We start from the raw sequence: 19,797 nt of genomic DNA, 5'->3' as shown, positions 1-19,797 counted from the left end.
ATAACCCCAACCCCCCCCCAAAAAAATTAGCTGCTTTTTGATTTTTTTAAATATAAATTCATTTTTGAAAGTATGTATCTCAGACCCTGTGTGCTCTAGGACCCTGCAGACCGTTTGGGCTGCTTCCACTAAATTACAGAAAATGTGGAAAAAAAGAAGTTTGTTTGTGTCATGCTGTATGCAAGATTTATTCAAATGGGTCTGAAGAGATGACCCCCGTTTTTTTCAAGCTTTTCAATTTGGGTAGGCCAAATCGAAATGGCACCAGTGTAAATACATTACTTTGTGTAAAACAAATGCCAAAGTGATCTCTCCAGACTCTAAGCTTTCAAATGGTACCAAATATGACATCATAGCTCCTCCACAGACATTTAAATTTGAAAGTATATACATGACGATGTCATTCCCTTCCACGGAGTTTAAGAGGTTAAAAAAAAATCAATGAGACCAATATTAATGACCTTCATTCATAAGATGACAACATTACAACAAATAAGCAAAATATACTGTCTTTAAGTTGTTTCTACAGTAATTTGGAAAGTAAATGTGTAATGATTACAATATAAAAGTATTAAAATTCTCTCGTTTTCTCTCTCTCTCTCTCTCTCTCTCTCTCTCTCTCTCTCTCTCTCTCTCTCTCTCTCTCTCTCTCTCTCTCTCTCTCTCTCTCTATATATATATATATATATATATATATATATATATATATATATATATATGCAGTTGGATATATATCCATATAATATATCCATTATATTTCTTTATAATTATTGGTTATAATATCGAGCGGCTGTACGATCTGACACTTTTATAATTTTTAAGAGGGCACTTTCATCCCTGCAACAAATTGGATCTCAAATTGTCCCTGTTTTCCATGCATGCAGTTTGACAATTACATTGTATACCAAATGCCAATTTGCGCATATTGAGATTATTGGTTTTAATTAATTGATTGCAATCTCCATGATAAATACCCTCTTAATTTGGTCCTAATTACCCACATGTCATTTGTGTGGCGTGACAGCAAAAATACAAATTAATAGTGATTATGGAGGACACAAATCTCCAAACACTTGTGCCCTTTCAGACATGCTCTTTGTTAAGTGTTCACATCTCATATTTACTCTTAAGATCGAATGATGCCGCTACGGTATTGTTTACAAACCCTCTTAACAACCGTGCACTTCAAATCTGTGATCAGCGTGCACGTGCAAAAAAGAATCAGGGATTCATGCTACACTGTTTTAAAATTGCTTCCTTGCTAAATCAAATAGACAAATGACAGTACCTACACGATGACCTCTGTCGTATAAGCCTTGTGCTAAAATAGGTAGAGGAGACAGTGTTGAAATACAAAAACAATCATGCAAATGCCTGATAATGTACAGTAGAATGGCACAGAAATGCACAAAGGCCTCACAAAACAACATGATGAACCAAACATTTCAGTCCCGGAGTACACCAAAATAGTGCTGGGAACACAATGGGGGGGGACAAATAGCACATTTGTGCCTGAAAATACACCTCTTGTGGCTTTTTCCAACCAAATTATGGAAATGTAAAATGGCTGTCTGCGCTTCCTTGCAGCTGCCGTCTCCTAAGTGGATAAAATTCATGCTAAGGTAAAAACATAATTTCCCAATTTCTTTGTTGAGCATAGACAGCACTTTAATCCCATTTATTATTGTGAAGGAGATTCTGGCATTTAAAATTGGTCCATCTTATGAAGCACACAAAGGTTCTGAGCTGAAACAAGAATGTGTTAAATTTAACGGAAAAAAGGCTCAATTCAGCTGGGGAAATATGACAAGCTAAATGTTCCTAATTTTTCAGAGGAGAAGTGCACAGTCCTGTTGCATCCATTTGGACATAAAGCCGCCAAAATGTAAAGCCATAGGACGTTCTTTCTTCATTAGATCAGTTGCAAGGTGATAGACACACAGAACTACGGCTCTATTGTCCTGTGGAATGAATCAAAGCATCACGACTACAGCAAAATCGCATAGGCTTTGTAAACAAGTAAGACTAGCATTTAAATAAAGTCGAAGCAAGAATGGGGCACCTCCCATGCGGACTCATCAGTGTCTTCTCCAATTACGTAACATCTTCACTTCCTCGGCACACACTGAGGACCCGCATCGATCTCACTTACTGAGGACAAACCATCATTAGGTGTCCATTTAATGAGCTTGGAAATCAGCATCCTGGGTTTGTCACATCCTAAAAGACATTAAACATGCAACATTTCTTGGAATAATTTCAAGCAAACAGCGTAAATATCTGAAATGAAAAGCTCTTGGTCTGATGCAGGTTTACCTGAAAGTTATTGTAATTCAGCCCCTGGAAAGATTATTAAAAGATAAACCAGATTTAAACTCAATTATCGATTTTCGAAACATTCGTTTTAAGGGTAAATGTGGTTGGGTTTCATAAAAATAATGAATAAAAAGGCTAAGCAGAGACTGTTTATATTTGAACCTAATGCCTGGCCCATTACAGTTAGCTGCTTATTGCTGCATAAAAATCATTTAAATCAAAGGTCTTGGTTTTATATGCTGATCCTTTTAAAATCAGTTCAGCCCTGAGTCTAAATGACTAAAAGCAAAATATGCTGTGAAGGAGGCAGTATTTGCAGGAAAACGAAATAATTAATAAATAAACATTACAGGCCCGTTCACACCAAGAACGTTAACTATAGAGGCAACTGCGTGGACGGTATCCTTCTGTTTATTCTAAGCTTTAGAATGCTTGAGATCTTTAAATGGATTCTGATTGGCCGTCAATGATTTTATCAGCCAGAAAACAATCATTCTGAAAGTGGCTCCAACGATATTTCTTCACATTGCCATTACTGTTATCGTTGTGGTGTGGAGACTGCTATTTTTTATACATTGTATACATACTATTGTTTATTTATTTATTTTAAATGTATAGGCTATATCTTTATTGTTATAATTATCGGCTATAGTGTGAACAAGCGGCAACCTCCCGCAATCTCTTTTGAAGCCAATACGGAAGTAATGTAAAACTGCAATTCCTCAACTGAAAATAAAGACCGTCGTTCGCCAGCTTCTGTGTTTACTAGAAGCACGCAAGCCAAACTCTGCCAGCCCCGCCCACCGACTCTATACACGATGTGATTGGCCTGACCAGAGTTTGGCGTTTACAGCTCAGAAGTGTATTGAGAGTTGCTAGACGACACTCGCGGCAGATTAGATTTGCTGCCGCTAGGGTGCGTCTAGATTTCTAGGCTACAAAACACTCCCATGACTCATTAACCACTTCAGCTCTGCGCCCCACATTTGGGTCCAAAATTGCTGCTCCTACCCTTTTTTTCTATTCTAAACTAGATTTCGTTAAACTTCAGATACGCTTACAATGTTAAAGTAGGGCCCCGAATTCTCCAAAACAGTTCACCGAGCTTACGATTCAACTGCAGCTGCACTGACGCAATGACTTTATCATTCAGTTATTGGCTTTTTTCATTAGAAGGCGGGACTTATTACACCATATTAAGCGTTTCACTTTCTCCCATTAATAGTAAAACGAGAGCACTGTCTTTCTGTAGCCTATATAAAGTGGGAAAGATATTACATATATACAGACTAGCTCAATAAAACCTCTAGAGAAAGGTTCCTTGCTGCTTTTTAATGTTTTACTGTGTGGAAAATCTATTCAAACAAACAATTAAAAAAAGACAGTACCGCGGTGTACTAATCATGAGCAGATCATTAACTTAGGATGATTCGAGTCAATAAAATCAAAGTGAAAATTGGAATGATAAAAAGTATGTTTTGGTTCTGTGTTTAATACATGACTCTTTGCATACGAACCATAATTAGTTGCCCAAATAGGACCTATGGGGTTATTTTGTGCATGTCTCTTGGACTGAAGCCAACAGCGTATCTCCCCTGACACTTTTAAAGGGAACAGTGCAAGCCAAAAAAAATACTAAATAAATAAATAAATAAATGCTGCTACCCATTTGCTTCACGCAGGGCTCTGGTGCACCCTGACCAAAGTTAATCGAAGCTCTTAAATAGGGCGGAACAGTCGACTGTGCATTGTGCAATTTTAGGACTTTGTAGAATTTGAGGTCATGATAGCAGATACAGGTGACACAGGTGTCAAACTTTAATCTTTAAAACTGATTTGCATCCATATAAATACATAAAGCATATACTGTATATTGCAATACAATTAGAAGAAAAGGTTCTATAAGGAACCTTAAAGGGTTATATCAGGTGCTTTGTGTTCCCATCATAGGAACATTTTATGGATTAAGTTAATTAATTAATCTGATTTAAACTCTTTTTTTTATCATCTTGAATCAGTCGGCCCATTCTCCTCTGACCTCTAGCATCAACAAGGTATTTTCGCCCACAGGACTGCCGAATACTGGATGTTTTCCCCTTTTCACACCATTCTTTGTAAACCCTAGAAATGGTTGTGTGTGAAAATCCCAGTAACTGAGTAGATTGTGGAATACTCAGACCGGCCCGTCTGGCACCAACAACCATGCCATGCTCAAAAAATGCTTAAATCACCTTTCTTTCCCATTCTGACATTCAGTTTGGAGTTCAGGATATTGTCTTGACCAGGACCACACCCCTACATGCATTGAAGCAACTGCCATGTGATTGGTTGATTCGATAATTGCATTAATGAGAAATTGAACAGGTGTTCCTAATAATCCTTTAGGTGAGTGTACATAAATATGTTTTCAGTGGTAAATAAAGACCTTATATAGTGAATTGTTATGTTTTTATTACCTTAGAATGAGCCATTTTTTATCATACACCACTAGTCTCCTTACACGTGTCTCCCGCCATGTTTCTACAGTAGCCCTAAACGGTAGCCTAGAAATCTAGACGCACCCTAGTGGCAGCAAATGTAATTCTAGCAACTCTCCATTGGCTTGCGAGCTTGAAAAAACAAACTTTGGTCGATCAATCACATTGTGTGTAGAGACGGTGGGCAGGTTTAACACAAGAAAGAAAAGAACAAAGAACGGCAGCACTGAAGTCATTCTTAAAAAAGCACTCTCGCTCTGACTATGAAATTGTCCACTAAACCTTGATTCACTATTCCCTACGTTAGTCCACTGATACAGTTCACTTTTAAGGAATGAATGAAAACAAGTGCGTAAAGTCGGATAGTTGTGTGTTATATACTCGTTATTGTGATGCATTGTGTAATTGAATGAGTGCACTCAATAACATCCACTATGGTTTTGGACACCACTACAAAAGGCTGACCCCTCAAATAGTGCCCTATTTAAGGGTATAGGGGTGATTTCGGATTCAGCCTCAGTTACTTTCTTCATAAATGGTTGAAAGACAACCATTTATCCCGCCCCTCGGATTGATCCCTGCCAATGTGTGTTCCCAGACCCAACATTTAGATGTCGGCCACTGTAGCTTTGTGCTTCGAAAGGGAGAGGTGAACAGTTGCAGTTTTCAACTTCACCTCTAGATGCTGATTAAATTTACACACACGTTTTTTACGCACCTTTAAAGGGCTAGTTCACCCAAAAATGAAATTGATGTCATTAACTCCTCACCCTAATGTCGTTCCACACCCGTAAGCCCTCTGTTCATCTTCAGAACACAGTTTATATTTTAGTCCCAGAGCATATGCAGTCGATGTCCACGCTTTACTGTCCATGTCCAGAAAGGGAATAAAAACATCATCAAAGTAGTCCATATGTGACATCAGTTGGTTTATTAGAATCTCTTGAAGCATCGAAAATACATTTTGGTCCAAAAATAACAAAAACTACGACTTTATGCAGCATTGTCTTCTCTTCTGTTTTCCTCAAAAAAAGATTCAAACGGTTATGAATCAGCGAATCGATTCATGATTCGGATCGCCAATGTCACGTGATTTCAGCAGTTTGGATAGCCTGTCAAACTGCTGAAATCACGTCACATTGGTGATCCGAATCATGAATCGATTCGCTGCTTCATAACCGTTTGAATCTTTATTTGAGGTTTGAAAAGAAATGCGAAAGAGAAGACAATGCTGAATAAAGTCGTAGTTTTTGATATTTTTGGACCAAAATGTATTTTCAATGCTTCAAGAGATTCTAATCAAACAACTGAATATGTTTTTGATTATGTTTGTATTCCCTTTCTGGACATGGACAGTAAAGTGTGCATAGTGTGCATAGACATAGAGTTAATGACATCAATTTCATTTTTGGGTGAACTAACCCTTTAATTACCAAAAGTATTTTTATTATGTTAAAAGGTTCTTCAGATTTCCAAAAGGAGGTTTTCACCACCAACAACAAAAACAATCTACTATAAACTATAAAAAGGTTCTATGGATGTTAAAAAATCTTCATGGAATCACAAATGCCAATAAAGAACCTTTATTTTTAAGAGTGAGTAAAAAATTGTTAATTTAAGAATCCAAAATGTTTAGCTATGAAAAAACTGCAATCTATATGTACATCTATGGTTTGGATTTAACCTTTATTTAAACGCACATGATTTACATAATCAGATCATTAGGACAGGATCCAAGACCTGAACTGGGTGTGTCAGATAAGAGAGACATCCAACACGAGGATAGATACAATTAAATGTGCATGAACAGAAAGAAAATAGCCTATATATAGCCTACTGTGTTTTGCAGAAAGCAAATATCCCCATATTGTGGTTGTGACTAGACAAATCTACAGGTTCCGAGGAAAAGCACGCTGCCAACTGACACGCCGTGTGCATCTAAATCATGCTGTGTGTGGGTGGGCACTTTACATTACAAACATTAATTGCATGTTTTTAACCTTCGCATTCTTCCTGGCTGCTGATGTTGTGTCATCTATTTATGGCAGTGAGCTAATCAACCAATCCAAGCAAACAAATAAACAAACAATTAATTAAATAAAGAAGTAATCAGTTTCCGGATTACTAATCAATAAGATATATGCTATATATCTTATATATAGGGGGGGGGGGGGGGGGGGGGTTGGTGGCTTGCTGGTAATAATTGTTTTCCCGTTCTGGTCAGTAAAATTATTACAGTTTTCCATGTTTTTTGTTTGTTTTTTTGTTTGTTTTTTTACTTCATTTTAAATTGGGTTATTTTGTAAATAATTTTAATTTTAGTTTTAACATTCATTTTAATTTTGTTAATGCAATAATGTAGATTAGGCCCATATTAAGATGTTTTATGTCATTAAATTGAACACAGACACTGTAAAAATATGTTTTTAAAAAGTTATCTGGTTGCCTTAAAATTTTGAATTCATTAAAATTAAACATTTGAGTTAATACAATGAACATTTTTGAGAATCAACAACCTTTGTTCAAATAGTATTAAAACTTTTTGTAAGCATACTGGATAATTGTGTGTTTTATTTGTGATGACGCAGTAAAACATGTCAAATAGTGCTATTTTCATGATTTAACACATTTTTTTATGTGGTTCAGATACAATAATATTTAGAGTTTCTATTTATTAAACCATTTTCCTTCATTGTATCAACTCAAATATTTAATTTAAATAAACTCAAAATGTTAAGGCATCCAGGTTACTTACTTTTTAAAGTTAAACCAACAAAAAAATACACTGGTGTTTACCTATTTATTTGTTGGAATATAAACAAAATTAAATTAAAAAAATTAAGTTATTAAGAGATGAATGGGGTATTAGAAAGACACATGGCATTCTTCACATTTAATGAAGGTGAGTTATAAAGGTTACAAATGAAGTTTTTGAGTCATCCCTGCCAAGAAGGATGGGTGGGTGGATGGATGGAACAGAGTTTAAAACACACAGTCACAGATAGATGGATAAATAGATAAACTGTTTTTTTCAGGGATTAAAAGACATTTCCACACATAAAATGATCATTAACTATATATATATAATATATATATATATATATATATATAATATATATATATATATATATATATATATATATATATATATATATATATATATATATATATATATATATATATATATATATATATATATATATATATATATAGTTTATCCAAGTAGGGTGATCATCTTAAATCAGCTAAAACAACAAAACCTTTTCGGTTTATCGACTGAAATAAACCCGCGAATGACTTTTATTATGAAAGGTAACTTACAGCTTTTTCAGCCCTGCGGTGACGTCATTCAGATCCGCTAAATTGACAGGCCACCTGCAGGGATGCAGCAAGGCTTTAAAGGGACAGGCTTCGGATGCATGGGATGCTTTTGTTACAGCACATGGCGAGAAGAAGACGGGCTGTCATCTCCAGCGAAGCGTCCTCCGAAGCGCATCAGCAAAGACACGTAAGATATCCTTCATTTCATATCTTTCTGTCACAGAAAAAAGAGGTTTTCGAGCGATTAAGAAAGACGATGTCAACCAAATGCAAAGTGGTTAGGATAGAGTTCATGTAAGATTTTTTTTAATATATTTCTTGTTTAAACATACAACGCCCTAAAGCGATCCGAACGATGCATTCTGATGATTTTTTTCAAAACCCAGAAAATAATTTCTTTCTTATCGAACTACTAGAGAAATAATCATTCGAATTTCTAACAAAATGTGTCTAGAATATAAACTACACAGATTGTGGTGACGGAGTCGACTGCATTTGGTGTCAATCCCATTTTTTACACTAAAATAAAATGTGTTTTGTAGGGAAAGTTGCATCAAGTGTTGATGATCCTGATCAACAGGTGACAAGAGCATCAGCAGGTCTTCTTGAAGTCGCTTAGATGTAATTTGCGGTGGGATTTGCATGTCGAATGTCTGTGTAAAACATGATGAACGTCTATTGTGAAAGCAGCCTATGAATGCAGCCCTTTATAAATGACTCAACAGTGTTTTTCACTTGAAACGGCTGATTTTTCCCCCCTCGATTGAAAAGCCTCAGGGTCAGAAACGGCGACATTTTTCATTATTGTTAATTCTGTTCTGTCTCCCATTCAATCAAAATAATCGCTCTCCCCCCAAGTCAATATGCTTTTGCAAAACTTCTATTGATTATAGGAGAAGAGCTCCTTCAAGATCCTTAATTCCCCAGCTGGTGTGTTGAACGAATGACTACAATTAGATTTGAAGAGCTGTTTATTATTATTATCCTTGGCAAATCCAATATCAGAGCAGTCCTCAACATCCTCATTTTTCTGCGGGTGCTAATCACATAGAGGTGGTCCTGGTGGCCTTCCCTCAACGTTTAGCTCCAATGTATTCCGATGGCAATTTAATGCAATGAAGTGCCATGCTCTCCTGACTGAACTCCAACCCTCGGGTGGTGGTGGTGGGGGTGGGGGGATATGTGAATTCACACATCTCCAGGTGGGCTTGTGTGTGGAGTCATTCATATCTTGTTCAGTACGCAGAAGGGGGGAAAAAAGGCTTGCTTAAAAGGATAGCTCAGCCAAAACATTAAAATTCGGCTATTTACTCAGCCTCATGTCATTCCAAGCTGACTTTCTTTATTCCGTGGAACACAAAAGGAGATGTTAAGGACTGACAGCCTCAGTCACCATCTGTTTTCATTCCATCTTGCTCCATACAACGAAAGGGAACAGTGACTAAGGCTGCCATTCTTGCCTAACACTTCCTTTTGTGCTCCATGGAGAAAAAAAGAAAATGGGTTTGGAATGACAATGATCATTTAGGTGCAGTTTTATCTTTTACAATACAAACTATATTATGCTTGCATATATACATATGCAAATATAACTATTTGTATATGCATTTTAGGGGGAAATAATTGTTGTCCTGGGTGTGGAACACAGGCAAAATGATGGTGATGGCATCAAGGAGGTGGATGAACTCTTGTAAACATTGAAAACAATGTGCTTAAATGCCCACTCCAAAAAAAAAAAAAAAAATACAAGGAAAAGGGCGCATATAATTGGCTTCCGCCGGATATGCGCTAGGCGTTCGCCCCTTCGATCAATTTCAGCACCGCATTGGTGGACAGCTCCCAGTGTCACCCACAGAACAAGGGAGTCAATGACAATCATTGCCAACAGCACAGGATCAGCCCCTGGGGACAATTTAGCAAATTAATGATTTATTTGGAAGTAGACGCACTAATGTTGAAGCCTCCCTGAACAAATCACAGTTTTGACCGCCATCCTTTGGTTGCTGAACGTATAGAGTATATAGATCAAGGAACCATTTAGTGCACTAATGAATGTCAACATATACTAAAAGTGAAATCAAAGTGGTTCCAAAGATAAAAACCTTCAGTGATGAGCTTAATGACAGTTGAGTTGCAAAGACAATTTAAATGGATGGAAACAAAGATGTTGTTGTGCACACAATGGGGGAAAAAAGACTAAATAAATCTTTTTTCTAGATGAACATAAGCTAGACTGAGGTGTAGGCTGGTTAATCTAGTCAGAATGAATTATTTCTTGCGTAGGGCTTAGTGACGACCCTCTGAAGAACTGAACAGATGTTCTGAACCACCTGTTAGATGCTAGGCGCGTTCAAAGTACATATTGTAAGATCCTTTAAAATGATTTCCACTGTTGTCCCAGTGTTCTCTCGATGATGCACAGACAAACCACACTTGGAGATGTTCTGTGCAATATGTTGATAACCAATTTTCATTACAAATATAATAAATAAACGGCGTTATCTGTCAGGAAATTAAATTAAGCATGCTGTATGTAATTATGGCTGGTCACCCTTGTGGTCCTGTCTGATTTACAGATATACATTATGTGTGTGAGAGAGCGGGGAGCTGTAAACCTGTCAGCTTTACCCAATTGAAATGAGCTACTGGGGAGAAATCTTACATTGACCACCACCCTTTTTTTCCCATTTTTTTTTTTTTTTTTTTTTTTTTTTTGAAGACAAGAAAAAAATGTGAGGTAAGAAACACTTGTATCATATGAATCAGCAGGTTTACCATGTCAGATTTACGTCTACATGTTAAGTAGGGTTATAACACTTTATAATGTACTTTAACTGGAGCCACAGAATGAGAAACATGGACAAACTATATTTTATGTATTTTTTAAATTCTATTTGTTTATATTTGACTACCTTAAGTCACCCACTTTCATGCTTTCTATTAAAGGTTGTAACAACAGCACACATGACAATAATTTACACCGTTTCTATTAAAGTTTCACACACAGAGCAGACAGCAACGTGTTACAGACATGTAAACACATTGTGTTACGTTTTCACGTACAAAGAAATTCATGTAAAGCTTGATTAAACAGACCTGAATAAGTCTCTCAGGCTGTAAACTGCCAAACAATAGCAAAAAACGCTTCAATTGAAGATAACAAACAGCGAAATTATCGACAATTCCTCACTGTTTTATCGAACTATACAGAAGTCATCGATCACGTGCGGGTGCTGTGGACGCGCGCGAGCAGGCGGATGTGACAGGTTGTCTGTGAGCGTCGTGATGACACATTTACATGGAAAAACACTTCCAGAAATGGCAGCCCAAATGGTTTCGGTGCGTGTCGCGGTCTGTACTTCGCAAGCAAGAAGAAAAAAACCTCGTTTACAGCAGGTGTTCAAACAAGAGGATATGCGCAATTAATGCAATTAGATGCAGCTTGGTTTCCAAAACACGGGAGTGGGTGAGGAAAATACAGTGTGTTGACTTTTCACATGTAGATAAAATCACCAGAGCCACTAAACAAAACGTCTTGTGTCTGTATCGTTTTCAACAGATGCTTCTAGTCAGTGGATCCATTTAAAGTGACAGACAAACGGTGGCAAACTAAACATTTAGTTTGAACGTCTGTGACTCGGTGTTGTTTGCATTACATGCCTCAAACTTGATATAATATCCCCGGTTACACTTTATGTTAAGGTGTCATTGTTATAGTGTAATTATATATTTAAGTAATATTTAATAACTACATGTTCTTACTACAGGGATTAGGATTTGGTTGCATGTAATTATGCATAATTTACTGTTATTACAATGGTAATGTATAACGTGTAACAAGGACACTGTGAAATAGTATTATCATAATATCTGTTAGCTACAAATTCATGTAGTTTATCCCAAAACGTTCTAAAAATGTATATCCTCAGGTACAAAGAGAGCTGTTGTTACAGCCTAGCTGGATGTAGCATTAAAAAAGTATGTCATATTCAAATTTACTTTTAAATGTATGCATTTTTACATTACTCATTTAGTTTCAAGCATTTGAATTCAAAATGGTGACGGTATAGGAAACATTTCATGCTTCTGAATAGAGACATACATTTTTTTTTTACACAGCGTGTGAATGTTAGCCTATATATCAAATTAATCCGAGAAACTCGATCATATAAATCCTTCTACTTGATAGCAAATTATAAACGAGTTCGGTTTTCCTTCTAAACTCAAAGCTGTTCTGTAAAACCTGTTTCCATCAGGAACATGTGGTCGTGTACGATATGATTTCAGCCCATTTCTAATCGGTTGATCTGACAGTGTTACAACGCACCTCGTGTTACAGCACCCCCCGATCCAATATCAAATAACAGCTGTGTAAATATGAATAAATCTTAAGAGAGCCACTGCTTACTTAGCTCCCTCATAGCTAGTGTTTGAGTTCACAGTGCTGTACATTTGAACTGTTGCTTTGAATTGGATTTGAACTTCAAGAGGATTTGGCTCCTCTTGTTGGTGTTGATATTTCAGAGCGATATTAGACTGCAGGGTAGCCCTGTGTAATATTGTGGAATCTACTGAAGCATCATCAAGACCTCAAGGGCCTTTTAACGCAGCCGTGTTCACGTTGGCCCCTAACCTTGAAGATGGCAATCCGTTTTTTCCACATGCATGTTTTCCAGAGTAGGTTGGACATCAGAACGTGAGAGAATCTGCGTACGAGCGATGGCCATTTGTGGCTGCGTTTGAAGTGTGAATCAGCCAGTGCGAGTGACTGTCTAGCAGTGGGGGACGCGAGGGTGGATGTGGAGCTGTGGAGCAGCTGTCCGCTGAGGGTCCGGAGGCGATGGGAGGGGTTGGTAAGAGGCCGACGAGGAGCGTAAGGCCTTAAACTACACCCGCTGGTATAGACTCTCAGGAAAAAATGTGCAAAAGCTGTCACCCATTTCAAAAGGTATACTTTTGTACCAAAAGGGTGCATATTGGAACCTTAAAGGTACATATTAGTTGGAACAAAAGTGCACCTTTTGAAAAGGTACAACCCCAGTGACGGCATTTGTACGTTTTTACTGAGATTTTCAGCTTTTCTGTCCACTATTATATTATATATATTATATCTAGTAGTGGAATAATGTATTCAACATATTAAATGACTCAATTAGCAGACACTTTTATATTTATTTTCAAATCACTTCCTAGTGATCCAGCAAAACCTTCAATGAAGGTTTCCGGTTTCAAAACGAATACTTATTCATGGTCCAATGTGTCATTCGCCTTCACGGAGAGCCAAGCACACTGATCCCAAGGGTACGCAAGCTAAGAAGCTCAGCTTTCCTCTCGGTGAGAGAGTGTCTGTTAGGCCGTGCAATTGAATTACAAAGCAGGAAGTGAGCAGGACTAAGACTGTGCACAACAGGGTTCGGCCGCAGTGGAGGAGACGGTGCATGTGTGCTGTGCAAATCAGAGCAGGTCTCGGGAGAGATATTGCGATGTATTTTTTCCGCTCTAGTTTTAATTACAGATAAACACAGACCACAGAGACTTGAAATAAATGTAGAATGGGAGTCGATATGTGCATCCGTTATGTAACCATGAGAATTCCTATTTCTTTTTCAGGTCTTCACAATACAACTGTGGAGAGAAGCACTGAAGATGTCCAGTGGTGTTGTGTAAGTATGTATTTGCCTTTTTATATAGTATAGTATACATGTTAAAATAAATATCAGCCCATACCAATATATATATATTTGATATCACGCGGCTGATATAAAATTGCACATTTCCCCTAATTTTACACTTACACAATAATTTAATGACACTTAACTGTAATATTTAACAAATCTTGATAGGACTATCCACATTTACATACTGTACCTTATAATCCTGTGATGCCTTTATTCACTTGTAGCATTCATGAATGCAAAATGAAAGTTTGCTGTTTATTTTGGATGCGATTAATCATTTTGACAGCAAACACACATAAAATGATTAATCACGATTAAATGCATCCAAAATAATAATGTACATATAAATACACACATATGCATGTAAACTAGCGTTTATTTTGGATGCGATTAATCGATTTGACAGCACTTATATATATATATATATATATATATATATATATATATATATATATATATACATATACATATATATACATACAATGCATACATACATACACACATGCTAGTATATATGATAATAATAAAAACACATATATATATATATATATATATATATATATATATATATATATATATATATATATATATATATATATATATATATATATATATATATATATATATATATATATATATTATTATTATTATCATATATGCCAATAATTTTTCACATGAGGAAAGCAACTAATAAAAAGCCCTCAACTGATAAATGGCTGGTATGTATATATAGACCATACCATATAGTAATTAAAAATTACCTATCAACTATTAGTATCAGCTCAAATTTTATCCGTACCCTTCTCATTTGTTCGCTAACATAAATCCTGACCTATGTTGCCTGCCTAAGCCCTACCTATTGAAACAATGCATTAAACCCTTTCGTCCTGGTTTCCCTGGTTACTGCCACTTATCAAGGAGAGGTCTTAAAGATCAAACAGGTGTGGTATCCAGCTGCCGCGATCCTCCCGTTGCTATGGACCTTTGTTCGGCGCCAAGTACAGGTGCACGCCAGTGGCGCGGAGTGTACACAAAAACATGATGGAGGGACAAAAAGCATTTCGCCTCACTGCTGCGGTGCCATAAACTGCCCAGCGACCTATCTGTGCTTCAGAAAGCGGAATGAGGGTGGGGGGCAGGAGGATGAAGGGCGGAATGGAAAGGGAGGGGGTTGGAGAGGAAAGTCAGACTGAAATTCGACATCAGAGGTGGGCACAGCGAGGGGTCCTAACTGACGGGGAAAGCTGGAGTTGACAGACATATCTACTGCTCTCCTACTGATCGCTAACACCGTCCAGGCGTCCACCCCCAGGAAACTCCCCGCTAGCACAAGTCCACAGCACTTCCCCCACACAGTCATGTGACGCATATTGTCATGTTGCCGTTTTTAACAACCATCACTCAATTTGCAGAAGCTGTCTTCACCATCCTCTCCGTCTCTTTTCGATTTTAGCGCTAGAATCCTCTATTTCGCCATCCAAGCGTTTTGATAGTGACAGGTGGCACGGCACGTCCAGGAAAGTGCTGTATTTCACTTAAATCTTCTTGAATGCAGCCGAAATGTGTTAAATTAAATTTCCACCTATTGATTAACAAGATACGTGCCTGTTCCAAAACGCACCGCTATTCAGGCGTATTGAATTGACGACGGTGACTATAAGAGACAATCAGATTGGATTTGAGCACAATGGCCATGAGGTCATCTGACTTCATTGCAACATTCTGCAGTTTAGAAAATGGCAGAATTGATTTTTGATGCTATAAAAACAGGCTTGGATGGTCTGCCATGGATGCACAATCGAGGTAATCTGATTGCAGCCTAGGAAATCTTAACTGAATCAGAGGTTTTGCAACATAAAGCACATTCTGTATGCAGGTGTCTCTTTAAAAAGACCTGATGGGAAGTTTTTGGTGAAATTTGCCTTTGATTTGCTATGTGTTCCCTTCTAAAAAAAAAACGACAAACATGAAAGCGCATATATATATATATATATATGCGCACACTCTCATACGACTGCCAGTTACCTCCACCGAATATTTTTCAACATCCCTCTGACAGGCAGATTGGGGGGTGTGGAGCAAATTCACCACCTCCACATCTCTCCAATTTCAGCACTGTAAAATAAAAGGAAAAAACGGTAAAAGGTCGTTTTGACTGGGCTCCTGGGAGAGAGCATGTTCAGGTAATTAAGTGTAGCTTCACTCAGCCCCCTTGTCAAGGCAATTACCGTAAATCATATGCTCTTACCCGCGTTAATTACCGAGAAATCGGTCTGTACACCACTGACTGACAACCACACTCTGGCCTGCACATATTTACAACAATAACAATTATCCGATGTACCGTTACATCTGTAACAGCTGTGGTCAAAACAGATATTGCTTGTAAAGTGTAACCAAAGCTATTTAAATTTGGGAAAGGAGGGAAAGTAAAAATGTAACCTATTAAAACATTTATGATTCAAATTTCAAAATTATTCAAAATTCAAATTCAGATTAAAGATTCTTATTTTATGATTGGTGTCAGAGTAGATTTAATTTATTATGATATATTGAGCTAGATTACAGACAAAATGGTGGCAAATGAATTGGAGCTGCATGGAAAACAGAGTCCACAGTGAAAATCTGGCATTTCATTTAAATGTGAAAATATTGTGCAATTATTTAGAAAGTTAAAACTAGGATGGATGGATGGATGGATGGATGGATGGATGGATGGATGGATGGATGGATGGATGGATGGATGGATAAAAAACAACCAACTGAAAGAGATAGATAGATAGATAGATAGATAGATAGATAGATAGATAGATAGATAGATAGATAGATAGATAGATAGATAGATAGATAGATAGATAGATAGATAGATAGATAGATAGATAGACAACCAACAGACAGACAGACAGACAGACAGACAGACAGACAGATAGATAGATAGATAGATAGATAGATAGATAGATAGATAGATAGATAGATAGATAGATAGATAGATAGATAGACAACCAACAGACAGACAGACAGACAGACAGACAGACAGACAGACAGATAGATAGATAGATAGATAGATAGATAGATAGATAGATAGATAGATAGATAGATAGATAGATAGATAGATAGATAGACAAAAAGCAACCAACTGACAGATTGATAGATAGACAGACAGACAGACAGACAGACAGACAGACAGATAGATAGATAGATAGATAGATAGATAGATAGATAGATAGATAGATAGATCTTTTAGTGCTGAGACTGAAGTGTTTCTATTGTAGATTTGTAACTGCAGGAATGGTGCTGAGGAACCACAGGCACAGTTTGCCTCTCCGCTCCGCAGCTCTCTCAACTCCACACAGCAGCACTCACAGCAAATCAGTAAGAGATGGATTCAGGCATCTCTGCAGTGGTTCTTCCTCAGAGATAGAGCTAGACGGAGAGAGAGCGAGTAGGAAGCGGGAACTCACCTCCGTCACTGTAAGTCACCCACCTAATCAGCTCAGCTCAGCTCAGCGCCTGGGGAGAGAGAGAGAAGGAGAGGGAGTGAGAGAGGTAACAATTTGAAGGGGTGACTGAACAGCCATGTAAGGTGTTCCTGCCATGTTCTCTCACAGGACGGGTTCACTAGATGTGAAGGGAATCAAATTAGGAGAGGTGGCCATCCGGTTGGGCCCGACGTGACAGTGTTACAGCGGTGTTATTGCATTAAAGAAATATATATGAACGATTTTTTTGGATGCACAGGGTTAGCGAGCTAAGAAGGGAGAGAACTATTTATATTTGTGCTCACAGTGAAAACCATAATGCCAAAAAATGTAAACATTCAGTCTAGTCCGTTTTCTGTTCTTTCATGTAAACCTTCAGTATTTTCTTAAAATCGAAAAACCAACTCGTACCTGAACTCTGAGGATTTATTTATCGCTTCAGATGGAAAAGGGTCCATTGGTAGTTACTAGTTGAATAATTCCATTTTCTTTTTTGTGCAATTAGTCATTATCATGCTCGACATCTGCTGTGGAACATTTTCATTTAAACATCTGAATGCCAGTCGAACACGTCTCTGACAAGATTTCGAAGCTAACTGACATCATTATCTGCCGTCTAAGCTCCATAATCGGCTGCCCTAATGCATTTTTTAATTGTTTTCTTTCCCCAATACATGTTCCGCGCACGAGTTGAGAAGGAAAAAAAAATACTATCTATTAAATGAACATCTCGTCATCTGCCTGACCAGCTATTTCAGGTCTCTCCATTAGCGAGGCGCGATGAATCCATCTGACGTCCAAACTGTCATATCCCCGAGCCTATAAAGATCCCTATAACATGCTCAACAATCCAAAAAATGGAGACAATTGATTTTCGCCTGCCAAGAGTGATCGTAATAAAGTTTTACAAGCATGACGAATCCCCGAGGTTACGATCCACGCGCAGCCTCAAAAGAAAAAGATTTCTCTCTCTCAGTCCAATCATCATCTTTAGACAAATGGTGGCGACAGTATAATTGGACATTAGTCTTAATTCGCATGTTATAGGAGCTGAATTGAATGCTCGCTCCTCTTGGCTGGACACCGAGCTCTTTCTCTCCACGCGGCGCGTTTGGTTTTTCTAATTGTGCCCAGTGAAAGGCGGCCATCCTAAACTGAAGAGCATAATTTAACTGGCCTTAATAAAGGATTACTATTCAACGTAGAGCCCATTATTTTCCAGCTAGACTCCCGACAGGAGATAAATAGGAACGGTACTCTCACCTTTTTTCTTTCTCTCACTTGCTCCCACTTCTCTGGAATCTTAAGTAAATGTATAAGTGCGTGCGGAAACGGGTTCGGCTACTTAAAGAAAATGAGAGGGGGCCGAAAGAAAAAAGGACTGCTCGACTTTATTCATACAAAGTGAGGAGCCTATTATGGCTAATATGTTTTTTTAATGGGAAAAACCATAGTTGATCCGAGCTAATTTCCCTTGTGCGGCTTGGGCTCTGAAAGTAATCCATCACCTCAGTATGAGGCGGCGGCAAGTAGCCACGTCTCTAATGAAGCTCTCCTTCAGAGGGCTAAAGAATCGCGCTGTCAGTCTCCGCTCAATGCCGTCCCCGGCACAATGGCCTCCCGATTGTTGCTTTCTCTTTGTATGTGCTAACCCAAGCAGGGCCTTATACAAAATGAATGGGCTGATGTAACCTTAGCTTTGACGGTCCCCTGCCATCCCAAAACACCTGTCAGTCATGCTTTTGTTGTCCACGCAGGTGAGTTTGACGGAGCACACCGCCGTCCCTTGTACATATTTCTGCGCTAAGACAGAATCTCGCGGTTCGTGTTACGCCGCTCCATGAACAAGGAGGCTTCTCTGCTGGATTTTGTTGTTGTTTTTGTCGTAGAGCCCTCCGCCCTTTGGACTGAAAGCAAATAGTGTTTCCTTCAGAGAGAAGAGGGCACAGTCCTGTCGCTCGTGTCTTCCGATGAAGGTAGAAGTAAATGCACTCCGCTGTCCTTCTCCAAATGTCACTATCAAAGGTCTAGGTTGTGTGTGCGTGCGCGTGCGGAGAGGTTTTAGCGAAATGATGTGCGAGCCATATGAAAAGGCCAGCCTGCTGCACCTTTCCTGCCTCGCCTTTGCTGTCGCTCTCACTTCCGTGCATTGATCTGTCATTTAAAACCGATCACTTCATTATGTCCTGAACGCGGGCGTTACGTGGGAGCCGTGAGCTTGCTTAACTGAACACTTTTACGGGCCAGCTTTTATACCCGAGGGTAACTGCCTCCGTGGCTAATGGGAAGTCGGGGAACTTTGGATTGATGGGTCCATAGTTGAACGCTTAACTATGCACCCAAGTTTCAAGCAATGGGATTTTGGACCAATGAGATTTGGTGGGTGGGGCTGTGCAGAGCTGGTCAGATTCACAAGGCTGCACTAAATACACTTTTACAATTTTTTGACAATAGTGTCACCTGTACGCAAAAAAAAAAAAAACTGCAAAGGAAACGCTTTTCTGATTTTAGTACATTATTGTTGTG

At 38.2% G+C, this 19,797-nt stretch overlaps 1 protein-coding gene across 1 annotated transcript in view; it reads right to left on the bottom strand.

The window, feature by feature from the left end:
* det1 (DET1 partner of COP1 E3 ubiquitin ligase) overlaps positions 1-15,857 on the bottom strand; it is a 35,471-nt gene extending 19,614 nt beyond the window's left edge. Inside the window, exons 1-2 of the mRNA XM_067435900.1 lie at positions 15,818-15,857; positions 8,115-8,328 (exon numbers count right to left, since the gene is read on the bottom strand). The gene's annotated coding sequence lies outside the window, so the exon portion shown is untranslated. The remainder of the gene's footprint in view (positions 1-8,114; positions 8,329-15,817) is intronic.
* Between the last annotated feature and the right edge of the window lie 3,940 nt (positions 15,858-19,797).

This window comes from Pseudorasbora parva, chromosome 25 (genome assembly GCF_024679245.1).
Source record: "Pseudorasbora parva isolate DD20220531a chromosome 25, ASM2467924v1, whole genome shotgun sequence".
Taxonomy (NCBI): Eukaryota; Metazoa; Chordata; class Actinopteri; order Cypriniformes; family Gobionidae; genus Pseudorasbora; species Pseudorasbora parva.
This window is presented reverse-complemented; position numbering and strand designations above follow the sequence as displayed.